General features: G+C 38.6%; 1 protein-coding gene and 1 long non-coding RNA gene across 5 annotated transcripts in view; one reads left to right on the top strand and one right to left on the bottom strand.

Moving 5' to 3' along the window:
* The window catches only part of LOC116688438 (uncharacterized), a 466,907-nt gene that overhangs the window by 243,403 nt on the left and 210,280 nt on the right, over nucleotides 1–13,224 (top strand). The window lies entirely within an intron of this gene.
* The window catches only part of LOC116688381 (sodium-coupled neutral amino acid transporter 3), a 44,637-nt gene that overhangs the window by 29,432 nt on the left and 1,981 nt on the right, over nucleotides 1–13,224 (bottom strand). Inside the window, exon 1 of one of the 4 annotated variants that reach the window (XM_032514406.1) lies at nucleotides 12,748–12,960. The exons of 2 other annotated variants lie outside the window; for them this stretch is intronic. The gene's annotated coding sequence lies outside the window, so the exon portion shown is untranslated. Of the gene's footprint in view, nucleotides 1–12,747; nucleotides 12,961–13,224 lie in introns of those variants that run through there. One more of the 4 variants, XM_032514408.1, reaches the window with a different exon arrangement.

Genomic DNA, 13,224 nt, shown 5'->3' on the forward strand with positions numbered 1-13,224 from the left:
AACAAATATTACTGGGATCACTACAGATGAACTTGTAATATCTATATTCACATTATAGACACCAATGCTGACAATCCCTGTAACAGTTTGGCCTTATTAAACACTTTGACTATACACAGTCCAGCCATAAGTTAGGTTTGGATCAAGTCTAGTTATATTCTATGTACTCCTGACAGTTGAATAAGCCACTATAAACCTATAATAAGTCCCAGTGATGCAAAAACTAAGCAAAATACTGTGATACACCATCAAACTGCCAGAATCGTTAAAAAAATACCATGATTTTGTTCTTTGTTGCATGTTGTTCCCCATTGCTCTCCCATTATTTCCTCACATCCTTCTACTGTTTTTTTTCCTTCTACTGTCATTCTAAAAGGCATAAAAATGCCCTGCAAATGGTGCTTTGAAGCCTAAATAGTCTAATGTCTCTATTGACTTGCTTTGAGAGTTTGTTTGAACTCTGTGTTCAAGTCTCTCATTAGACACTTCTTGCCTTATGGGCCTCTGTATCCTCTGTTTATCCTTCTTTTGAGTATTGTACTGGCATATCTCTCTCTCTCTCTCTCTCTCTCTCTCTCTCTCTCTCTCTCTCTCTCTCTCTCTCTCTTTCTCTCTCTTTCTCCTCACTGCTACAAGCTCTGAGTACCACTATGATTAGCCAGCAGAGAGAATAGGAGATTATCTTCTGACTAAGAGATTTCTATGTCAGTTTCTAAAATGCTCCTCGTCTCCAGTGTTCCTATAAGCTGCTGTGAGATACACACGTCAGAGACTATGAAATGATGCGGGACGCTGTAATGCATTTAAATATGTCATGTGAAAGGTATTATATCACAGCAACCAAGATTTTCAGACACAGTCTCTAATCAGGATTATTCAAAGCAGTAAAAAAAAGATTGCAATAATTTGCCCTCAAATCTCCTTTGATGGTTCGGTAACCAACATTTCCTTATAAAGGGGATGCATGCTGATGCGTGTATTGTATTGTGTGGAATGGTGAACTGCACGGTACACTATCAATGACATCATGCACATCATCAGACATAATCGAAAATTTTTGCACATAAAAACACGGCTGTCTATAGTCAATCATCTTAATGCAAGCATACCTTATTTTATACCTGAAATCATACCTGAACATAACATGTACTAGTATGCAAAACCATGGACAAGATCTCTGATGCACAGGTTGGATTATTTACTTATCCCAAACTATTTGAAACTGTTACAGAATGTGCAAAACAACAGGTTAAAAAAATAGTTGGGAGGGACACAATCTTTCAAAGAAATTAGTATGTCCTTAAAGCACGTTGGTGAAATTTGTTTCACCAATAGTGAGTTAATTAGTTAGTTAGTTAGTTAGTTAGCCAGTTTTACCAACATTTATTTGGCTTCTTAAGCTCCACACCCCTCTCTAATGAAACAGACTGTTCCATTGTTGCCATTAAAACCAAAAAATCTAATGAAGCTTCAAGAAGACAACTCTCAGACAATTGCATCATCACACTGAGGCTACACCTCTATACTCAACTAGCATCTAATGATCATCTTTGCTGAAGAATATCTAAACAACCGACCTATACCCCGGCATTTTGTCAATTTCTGCTGTCATCGCAGTCTATGCTGCTTCGCCGCTCAACCACCCCACTGCCACCGGTGTCAAGGCCTTGTCTACAGCGCCGATTGGTTTATATTTAGTGGGCTCGACCCCTACACATCTAATCTAATAGAGGGGGTCAACAAAGTCTTTATCAAATAAAAGCTTCTGTATTATGTTAACTTGTGTTAACTTGAATTTAATTAGTTCATTCATAAGTCTAAGTGGATGTTTGTGTAAAATTTAAAGAAATTCCCTCCAGCGGGTCCTGAGGTTACGCATTCACAAGAATGGGACAGACGGACAGACGGATGAAAAACCCACACACACACAATGCATCCAGCCATGACAAGTTGGTGGAATATAAGGAGCTTCATGCTTCAATGGCTATTAAATGACAATATAAATGTAAAGTTCTGCAGGTGCCTCTACTCTAATGGCAAAATCCACTCCAAGATAAAAATAAATTTCCACAATGTCTCGTCTCTAAGACTACATCTGTTGATTTTCAGTCACCTGTTTGGTTACTCAAATGTGTGTATTTTTTCTGTGAGACTCAAAAGGCCAATGTTTTGTCTCCTGCCCTGACTGACAACAATGTGGGGCAGCACCCAGTAAAGAGTGAGGCATCAGCCAGTGTGGATTGTTTTTAGTGTCTCGTGAAACGCCAACGTGAGAGCACCAACCTGGTGACTCACTGAAAATGTAATTTATTTATAGATTCACACAACTCTTTCTGTCACTCTGGCTCAACTCGGACACTAGACACCCCAGAGACATAAAGGGACAGTAAAAGAATGTATAACCACACATAGTAGTCCAGAGACTTCTTTAAAACAGTGCAAGAAGGACAAGGGAAAGATACAAACAGCTATTGGGATGGGCTTGAGGACATATGAGATAAAACAAAAGGGGAGTGGCAAAATGCAGGGCTTAAGTAATTGGGAGGGGGGCGGTTGTGACCTTGATGCCATGCCATGATGTCTCTCTCTCATGGGTGGGCCAAATTCTCTGGCCGGGCAAAGCAGAGAAAGGGGGGGTAACCTTGCCCCTTATGACCTCATAAGCCCATCTGAGCTTTCATTTTCTCAAAGGCAGAGCAGGATACCGAGGGCTCAGTTTACACCTGTTGCCATTTCTAGCCACAGGGGGACCATAGGCAGGCTGGGGGAACATATATTAATGTTAAAAAACTTCAAAAAGTGACATTTTCATGCAATGGGACCTTTAAGTGCAGGGAGATGACCCTTGCTTAAATGTGTTAGTAGCAACTCATTCGCTCATTGAGACACAAACTGCACACAATACAATGTCTTGTCAAAAGAATTATATTGTGCATTAGCTAAATTCAAGTCCTATGAAACCAAAACGTTCCATCCTCTATTTGTTTGGTTCTGTAAAAATTTGGTCTTTGTTCATTATTACTGCACTTTTTCTTTCTATTTATGCATGCATTTCTCCATTTATTTGTTAATGCAGTTCCAAGTAAAACTGTTCAGAGACATTTCCCTTCAAAACTGGTTCTTGCAAATTGTGTAAATGCTATCAAATCCAGCGTAATCTGTAATCAAGCACATTTGCTTCTGTTGTTTGCACAATCCTTCATTAAGCTCATCGGCCTTAGATGACAGTCAAATTGAAGGTCTAGGGTGCAGTTTATGTTTAACACATAGTATAACACACACACAGTGTGCACACACTCCAGGAGCAGAATGGACCTAAAGCGTAGGAAATTTAAGTCAATGCGGGGAAAGTGTGCCCAAAAAGCAACAGAAATAAAAATTGAGAAATGCAAAAAAAGAGGAAATCATTCAAGGTATCAACAGTATGGATACTGTTCACAGCAAGGATGCTGAATGCCGTGTTGCTCTTGAGGTAATGAGCTGCTTTGAAATATTTGACGGGGTTATTAAGATACTGTACAGTCCCACGTCTGTTTCAACAACATACTTTATGTATAGAGCATATTATTCACTTGATTTGTGATCTCAGCCTTCATCACATGTGTAGAACACAGTCATATTGTGCTATGCTGCTGCTTAATAAGCTAACTGCAAATTAACTGTTTTAATACATATTTTACATACACTACAATGACTACTTGTACAACTAAGTGTTTTATTACAAGATGGCACATTATGTGTAGTCTAAAAAATGTGTTATACACTACAAAAATATAAAATATATCCCAAAATGTGACACTGTGTACGTTGTTTGTAGGCATGCGTCGGTATGAGATTCTAACAATATGATAACCTTCAGCAAAAAAAAGGTTTTATGGTATTGCAAATACAGCTTTAAAATGTATTATTTTTAAATGTCTGTGTAAAAAATACAAAACAAATTCCCCATTGAAAAGAATGTATTTTATTTTCAAATGCACATTGGCAGGCAGTTGGATTTCAAACTGCACTTTCTGTCCTTGTAGACTGAATATTGTGCTTTTCAAACTGACATTTTCAAGCTGCGGAATACCTTGAAACCGGTAACCGACTCATGTCTTGTCGTTTGCAGAAGGGAATCATACGGGCAGAGTGAAAAGTTATTGTAAGGAAGGTGTATACCTGAATTTAAAGTTTCACACATTATAAGAACAGGATGAATTTATGGAAAAGTGATTAGATGGGGATAAATTGCAAGATCAGATTAAGGCTTCTTGCCAAAGCAGTACATTACTGGGACACATATAACGGTGTTTTTTGTTTTCTTAGAACTTAAAACAAGGAAACGTATTTGCAAATACATGTTCTCTGAATGAATAATGTAAGGGTGAAGAGAACTGGACAGTCTGTCTGTCTGAGTAACACAATGCTGGCATGATAATGCCAAATCAAATCTGGCATGTTCACAGACTGCTGTCAAATACAGCACTGAAAGCAAATGCCAGTAGCTTATACTCACTGACTGATAAGGAAGCTCACAAGTCATGGTGAGAGCAAACACGATTTGCACAATGTTCAAAGCCAGATGTCTTTAGTATAGCTATATAAATATGAGACATTTCTGACAAGCAGCTTATCACGCAACCCCACTGACACACTGCAAGTTAGTGTATGTTCAGTATATTTCAAATCATACTACAATATTAAAAACCTTGCAATATCAATGGCTCTGGACTTTGGACCAATGTTTTAGATCTAGCTTTAAGAAGTCCCTGTTTATAGTGCTGCAACTAACCATTATTATCAATTCATCAGTATCATCATTCATTCATTTATTTTTATTTCTGTGTCATGCCAAACATTTGGGCCACATGGGATTACAATTCAATTCATTTTCTCAATGATTTGTCTATAAAACCCCCCAAAACAGTGGAAAATCACATTATCCTAGGGCACAAGGGGACGTCATCAAATGTCATGTTCTGTCCAACTAACAGTTTAGAACCCCAAATATTCAATTTAAGTAATGAGAGACCAAGAAAAGTAGCAAAGTATCATTTGAGAACCTTAAATCATTAAATGTTTTGGGATTTTGCTAAAAAGGGTTAAAGATTTAATCTATTAATTTATTAAAAAGTTGCAGTTTTTTTTTCAGACGTAATTGTTAATGTTGAGTTATTTTTTTACCCCAAAATTTACTTAAAAAAGAAAAGATTTGTCCCCCTTGGTTAGTAAGCGGGTCTACTTTGCACCACGCCCCCATAATTTCTAAGGCCCCGAACAAAAAAGCGGATGAAAACCCCCAACCAGAAGCCCTAGGCAGTTTCATTTGTAAAATAGAGATGTTCCCATATGTATCAATCTGTATGCCAAAAAGCTGGTAGGTATAGGGAGATGGGTTTTCACAAACCAATACCACGTAAAAAAAAAAAGAAATTACGTTGAATGTTATTTGTTTTTTTTTATTATAAATGACGAAGTAAAAAAAAGTTTGTGGCGTTTTGTTTTTTGCGTTGTTTTTGTTTTACAAAGACTTAACTGAGCCAGACAACAACAAAAATAGAAAAATATCACATCAAATGGATAGGGTAGGGGTTTTTAAAAATAATAAAAAAATTGGGGCCATGTATTGGATCGTACCCGGAAAGGGTGCGAGTTAGGTTCAGAATCAGTATGGGAAGCATAAAATGGACCGGCCCATTTTAGTTAAAACTAGGACAGGTGCAAAGCCAACCACCCTCCATTTAGACAGTCTTCCCTCAACTCAAATGTCATGCCAGCTCTGTCTTCGATCAATCATGCGGCCTAAAACAAAGTACCATCTCTCCTGTTTCCTCCTCATCACAAGGGAGGAGAGCAAAAGAAAGAGAGTGCATCGTGGGGGCGAATGCATTCATTCAGCTGGAAGTACAACACGCACAGTGTTTGACCACCATGGTGGATGTTGCACTGCTGACTCTGTCACATGATGCAGCAGCACTATAGACATCCAAATCCCAATCAGAGAACTCCTGAGCACAGCACGCTGTAAGCAGATCAATGTAAGGCTTAAGTATCAAATCTCTATAGAACTAAGAATTGTGCTAAGTAAACAAGCCAACGATGAATAATGAGCAAAAATTCCACTCTAGCTGAGATCCAAAAGATTGTATAAAGACTTTGGATTTTATATGGTGGCCCAATATTGAGACTTTCCTCTATCTGTCCTTCTGAAGTGTCTTTAGCAATGTAATCAAGCCATACAAGAATGAAGAAAGACTCACACCAAGCAACCCCTTTGCTCCGACTTCTTCCTGAGGAGGACACATGAAATGCACATAGGCAGTGGTTCCCAACCTGGGTGTCGGGAATACGTTTTGATAAACTTTGCTTTTCTTGACTGTATAGTGATATCTATTCGGGCCTAATCAATCAAGCATGAAAAATAATTAATCTTGATTTGAACTGCACACAACTCATGAACAAGGACCCTTGGAGGAACCACTGCAATATTGGGATGGATATGGTATAATGTATGCAGTCCCACGTTGACAAAACAGTGCATGTACATTTTTCAGCCAATATGAAGTTTCAATTACATAAGTCAGCTGCTCCCATTATAGTCCATGAGCCAGGGGAGTTGATTGGTGTCATTGAGAGGACAAATGCTGCCATTGTTTTTTTGCAAGGTATACACCCCTTTTCCTAGAAAAAGCACAATAGCAGTGCATGGGTGGTAGCAAAATCACTTTTTTTCAGCTCATGAAGTTACTAAGCCTCTATGTTAAATTCCATTTTTTAAATCTGGTGTTTATCTGGTTTAAGCTCATGGTAGCGATATTGTCAATATTCTATAATATGGTGCTTGGTATCGTTGAAAAGGGGACCTTTTAGGCTTTCATGTAAGCCCAGGACTGAAGCTGTCTGACAAACACAGAGGTCACATGATTTCTTTAAACCAGAAGAAACACACATTTTCTCATAATTTCCACAACCATACACTCTTAAAACTGCTGGGTTAAAAATAACCCAACTTGGGTCATATTGGTAACCAAGTGCTGGGTCAAATATGGACCGAGCCAACGCTGGGTTGATTTGACCCAGCAGGGTTGGGTCATGGTTCTGACCCAGCATGTTGGGTTATATTTTCTACCCAACAATTGGTTAAAATGACCATTTTGTTGGGTTAAAACAACCTAAAATGGGTTAGAAAAATATAACCCATATTCTGGGTTATCTGTATTTTTTTTTTCCACTTGATTTTTGCATTAAGAAATGTATTGATGAAATTATGAAATATCCCAAAAAATCCCAGCATTTTGTTTTATTGCTTTAAGCCAAATATATCACTTCAGACAAAATTAAACATTACAATTAATTTCAGTTAACATTAAAAGTAGTATAAAAGAATACAAAAGTAATTTTACATTTTTGATTTAAAACATATGCTGTGTCAATTATTACATCACTAAACGGACAAAAAGTCACAACTTCTTAAACTTCATGCATTTAACTTTCAAACCAACTTTTAAATCTTAAAGTGCCCAAAAAACAATCTCTTTTTCTGGGATTTGGGGGTTATTTTGTGTCTCTGGTGCTTACGCACACACACGATAAAACCATCCATGGTGTCTGAGTGAGATCTGGTTCCTGAATGTCTTCAGTGCAGAATCTGGGCCCTTTAACTCGACCATGTGCCATAGCCTACATAGAAATTAAAAAACTACATAGTAGCAATCTGAGCATTAATTTGACAGCGTTTGATTCAGGTCCTGGTCTCTGAAACACGGTGGTCTGGATGAACTCCCAAACATTAGCACAAAGTTTTGGCAAACCAACATAGAACCAAAAAACGGGAGTGAGACCGACGTCCACAGCAGCCAAAGAGCGGCTGCTCCAAGCCCCCCCCCCCCCCCCCCCCCATTCACAAAGACAGTATTAGAACGTATGGGGGCTCTGTGGTGGATCTCATCAGGTACTCGGCCATGTTGGTCGCAATCTGAGCAAAAAAAAACAAACAAAAGGAATAAATACAAATATAATATTCTTAATAAGCCTTATTAGTCTAGCCTTTGCCTAGTTCTAGATTTCAAGAATAAAAGACATATCAACGACTCTCCTGGGACACAATCAACCGGAACGGACATAGATTTCAGTGCGTCAAAATAAAAAGTAGGGAAAGGGAAAGTCATTTCCAAAAGAAATCTAAGTACAGTAGTAGTCAAAGATGCAAAAGAATATGTAAGACACAATGACTGGTTTTCAGTAACTGTGTAAGATTGTAGCTCACCATGCCTGGAGTGTCCACTAAGCGTGGGACCTCTGTGATAATGTCCAGCAGTGATGTGGTCCCATTAGAACGGATCCACTGGGCCCAATAGAAAGTAGGCTCCAACATGTGTTGGCCGACCTGGGACTGGGGCCAGATGATGGTCCTCTCTGGAGTTATAGTTGGTTCTGTGATGAGCAGAGAAATGAATAAGTTATACCAAGTTGTGACATATTAAGACATCTCCTTTTTGGATAGGGTGGGCCGGTTTCCCATACAAGGATCAAGTTTAGCCCTGGTCTACAAACAAAATGAAGAGTTACGTAAAGAGTTGAATCTCTAGATATGAAACTGGCTCATACAGTTAAAGAAAGAAGTACGTTACAAACAGGGTAGAGGACAAGTCAAATCCACTTCTAAATGGAGGAGACATGTTACTGTTGGCTACCTGGCAAAATGACTCTGTGTGTTGTGGCACTTGTGATGTTAAACGTCCTCGTCTGCCAGAGTGGAGTCTTTTCAAACATTGCGGAGACGTTCTTCCAGAAAGCCTGTTGCGGGTTTATGCCTTCTCAACAAGTTTCTCCTTCCCAAAATCATCCATCTGTTAGAAATGAAGAGAGAATAAATAGTAAATAAATAAAATAGTAGCACTCACACTAAGAAGTACTATCATAACCTCTAGAGCGCTCATGTTGACCGTTTAGATTCTACACTGTAATCTCTCATCCTAAACACCCAGATGAGAGTCTAGGATGATCAAAATGAGTCCAAGATATATAATTTTGTATTAATTAATATGGATACTATAGCATACAGTAAACACTATAACAGTGTACATTCAGACTAGTTCTTTTTTTCTGTAGGGTAATAACCATTGCATTTTTAGATTTACCTAGCAAAGAATATAAATATTTTACATAATCTATAACAGAACTACTGCCCCGCCTCAGCAGCCCAGAGGAGTCTGGGCAGTACAGACTAACATCCCTGAAATCATTTGGCACTTTTAAGACTGCAAATCAACACAAACACACCTGAAATAATTCAGTAAAAAATCTTAAAACATAACTTTTCCCATCCTATTGAAGCATGTATCACCTAAGATATTGTACATTACATATTACAATACATATTTCCATAGTAGTCTTCAGACCACAGGTTACAAAGTCTAGGAATGCTAATCAACTGTTAAAAAAACTGAATGTCAGAACAAGCAGATAGCTGCTAGTGCTAACTTTAGTTCAACAGTCTCGCTTTGCCAGACCACCACACTCATCCTACAACTCAGCAAAACTACAGGAAGTCCTTATGTGCTCACTGGATTTTAATCACAATTACAATATCACAATAACTTGATAAGCGCTAGCTAGCTAGCTATATGCTGAGTCACTGCAGCCAGGCTGTTAGCTAACATTACCATAGCTACATATTAACAATACAGAAGTAACCCTAAACACAAACGTACCTTGTAACTGTTAGACTGCTTAACACATAAGAGAGAATGAGTCTCTTTGCTTTATCATTGTCCTGTTTTGCGTTATTATCTGGTTTTATAGTTTTAGAGCTCAAGCCGTAACGTTAGCGCTAGCTAACTTTTTACCATCGTCATCCTCACTGTGTCAATGACGTGCGGGACGCTAAATGACAGCTACTCATAACGTTAACGTTATATAGTTAATTAATTCCGTGTAAGGGTCTCAGTGTGTTTACAGGCACCAAAAATAGCGACGAAGAAAACAAAAGATTTACTAGCTAACGTTAGATTAGAGGCAGTTAGCAAGCAAGATACAAGATGAGTTTGAGCTAACAGTTAGCTAATTGCTAACGTCAATGTCCTATAACGCTAGCCTTATAGCTCGCTAGCTAGCGTTAGCTAAAGTGAGCTAGCGTTACGGTTAACCACACAGACAGCTACGTTAATAGCTAACGTTACCATAGCTAAATATTAACAATACAGAAGTAACCCTAAACACAAACATACCTTGTAACTGTTAGACTGATTAACACATAAGAGATATCAAGTCACTTTACTTTATCATGGTCCTGTTTAGCGTTATTATCAGGTTTTATAGTTTTAGCGCTAGCTAACGGTCATTTTTCCCTGCGTCATCCTAACGGTCAAGTGCGTCAACGGCTACTCATAACGTTAACGTTATATAGTTAATTAATTCCGTGTAAGGGTGTGAGTGTGTTTACAGGAACCAAGTTGTCTGGCTATTCTAACATATTTGTATAGTTTGACCGTCTTAAAGGTTCCTACCACTTACCGGGGCTGTGGTCGTCGACGTCCCAGGGCCTTCTGTCCAGAAATGGCGGCAGAATGAGCCGCTCCGGTCTGACCCATCGTGTTGGGTCACAGTCTTTGACCCAACGTTGGTTTAAATCAACCCAACCTATGACCCAACATCCCTAACCCAGCATTTGGGTTACTAAAATAACCCAGCGTTTTTTAGTGTGTATGCTTTCTTTTATCCCTATGGCATTAAGAACACCAGAGAAACAAAACACAGCAACTTCAATACTCAAGGCACAATGACGATTCTGAAAATGTATAATTTACCCACACTATCTATTTGTAAGGGCCTTAAATTAGACTTGTGCAGACAGCGCAAGTCTTCAAATAGAAGAGAGCCAATAGAATGGACATACAGGATGGAGCCCTATTAGTTGTAAAAGTCAATAAAGAAACAGGTTGTAAAGTGAATATATTTTATCAAAGACTGGTTTGTATGTTGACATCCATTATTTTATGTCTTTGTCTTTGCACCTAAGGCCATTTGCAAGACACATACAGTTATGTTCAGAATAATAGCAGTGTATATAGGCCCAACACCACAGTATGAGAAACATCCTCATAACATGCTTTACTGTCTTCACAGTGTACTGTGGCTTGAATTCAGCGCATGGGAGTGCCGGACAAACTATTTTTTGCCCCTAGACCCAACAAGAAAAATTTTGCTCTCATCAGTCCACAGAATGTTGCGCCATTTCTCCTTTGGCCAGTCAATATGTCCTTTGGCAAATTTCAACCTATTCAGTACATGTTTTTTTTTCAGCAATGGGACTTTGCGGGGGCTGCTAGCAGATAGCTTTGCTTCACATAGCTTTCTTCTGATTGTAACAGTACTCACAGGTAACTTTAAGTCTTCTTTGATTTTCCTGAAGCTGCTCATTGTTTGAGCCTTGGCCATTTTGGCTATTCTTTGATCCATTCGAATGGTAGTTGAGCATTTTTCCCCACGTCGTTCAGGCTTTGGATGTCATTCCAAGGACTTGTGCTGGCTGCACAAGTCTAATTTAAGGCTCTCACAAATAAATAGTATGGGTATACTATATATTTTCTGAATCCTCAGAGTGCCTTGAGTACTGAAGTTGTTGAATTTTGTTTTTCTGGTGTTCTTTCATGCCACAGGGATAAAAGAAAGCATACAGTTTAGGTGGAAATTGTGATAAAATGTGTGTTACAACTGGTTTAAAGAAGTCATGTGACCTCTGTGTTTGTCAGACAGATTCAGTACTGGACTTTAATGAAAGCCTAAAAGCTCCCCTTTTCAACAATACCAAGCACCATATTATAGAATATTTGCAATATTGCTACCATGAGCCTAAACCAGATAAACACCAGATATCAAAAACAGAAGCAAGTTGATACCGATGACCCAAATTTGGGGCCCTGTCTCATTTAGACATGGATGTGAGACTTTGCTCAATCTACTGCTGATAACTGTACAGCAAAGTGTAATATCAGCAAGGTATAATCATTTCTCCTACTTAGGATAAATGCCAGCCTATTGGTTAGATGAGCACTACGTGGTGTAACCTTATGCAAGCTGCAATTTTCTATCAATGATATCCGTCAGTCCACACAACTCTTTCAAAAAACCAATTGACGTGTAGAATATGTACAAATACTGAGATAATGACCAGGGACAATAAAATAAGCATGCTTGCCCTCAAAGGGATAGATTTAACTTTTGGGCTTTAACTTTTTTATCCTATACTTTTCAGTCTTTCTAAACCACATAGCAGATAATCTATCTACTGACAAAATAATACTTTGACTGTGGAAATACAAGATATTGCATGTGCTGGTATATTTGATTGATTGATTAATTAATTGATGATTTTGTAACCAGTGAAAGGGTTGAGTTAAAATAATACTCCTTTTTGCCTTGTTAAAGGCCAAATTCAAATCCCTGTAAAACTTCAAGTCCAGACAAAAGCTTGTGTCCTTTCATACTTTAATAACATCGACAAAGTCACAGCAGGGTGTTCATTTCTTCTCACAGTGAACTAAATTGCATTCTAACTGACTGAACTGAACAGTCCCTTCATTTTTTCTTTTTATTCCTGCAGAGGTAAACCAATACTGCTGCAGGATAAGAATATTTCACATGGACACGGAGCTCTGATCTAATCAAATAGGAACTAAGTGAATAGCTGTGTCTATATCTAATCCAATAGAGAAGATAAGAAGAGGTAGGACAAGGAGCCATGGACTTTTCTCATCTACTCACCTGAGATTGAAAGCAAAGAACAAATATTAAGAAGACGATCGGTAGCTTCTTTACTGCAGGTCATCCACTACAGTAGTTGTGAATGAGTCTGTGCCCTTTGTTGCATAGTGCTTGCGACTCTTTCTCTTTGAACTCTACCCTCTTTCCTTGTCAATCAATACATTTTGTAATCACCCGCTGGGGCATTGACATCTGTTTCACAATATCTTTTCAATCTCTATCCCAATATTTAGCGGTTTACACGCATGCATGTGCATACCCACACATGTGACCTGACACATACTTTCACTCTCATACATGTAAAAAGATACTGTCTGAATTACACAGATGCAGGTGTTAATCACACACCAGATCAAAAGCTCAGCACGCCCCAAAGCTGGCTGAGGCTGGATCAGTCTGTTCAGTGTTCACACTGTGATTTCATTCTGGGATGGGGTTTTGGAGAGAGGCAACACATGGGCCCACAACAAGCCAGAG

Source organism: Etheostoma spectabile, chromosome 4 (genome assembly GCF_008692095.1).
Source record: "Etheostoma spectabile isolate EspeVRDwgs_2016 chromosome 4, UIUC_Espe_1.0, whole genome shotgun sequence".
NCBI classification, from domain to species: Eukaryota; Metazoa; Chordata; class Actinopteri; order Perciformes; family Percidae; genus Etheostoma; species Etheostoma spectabile.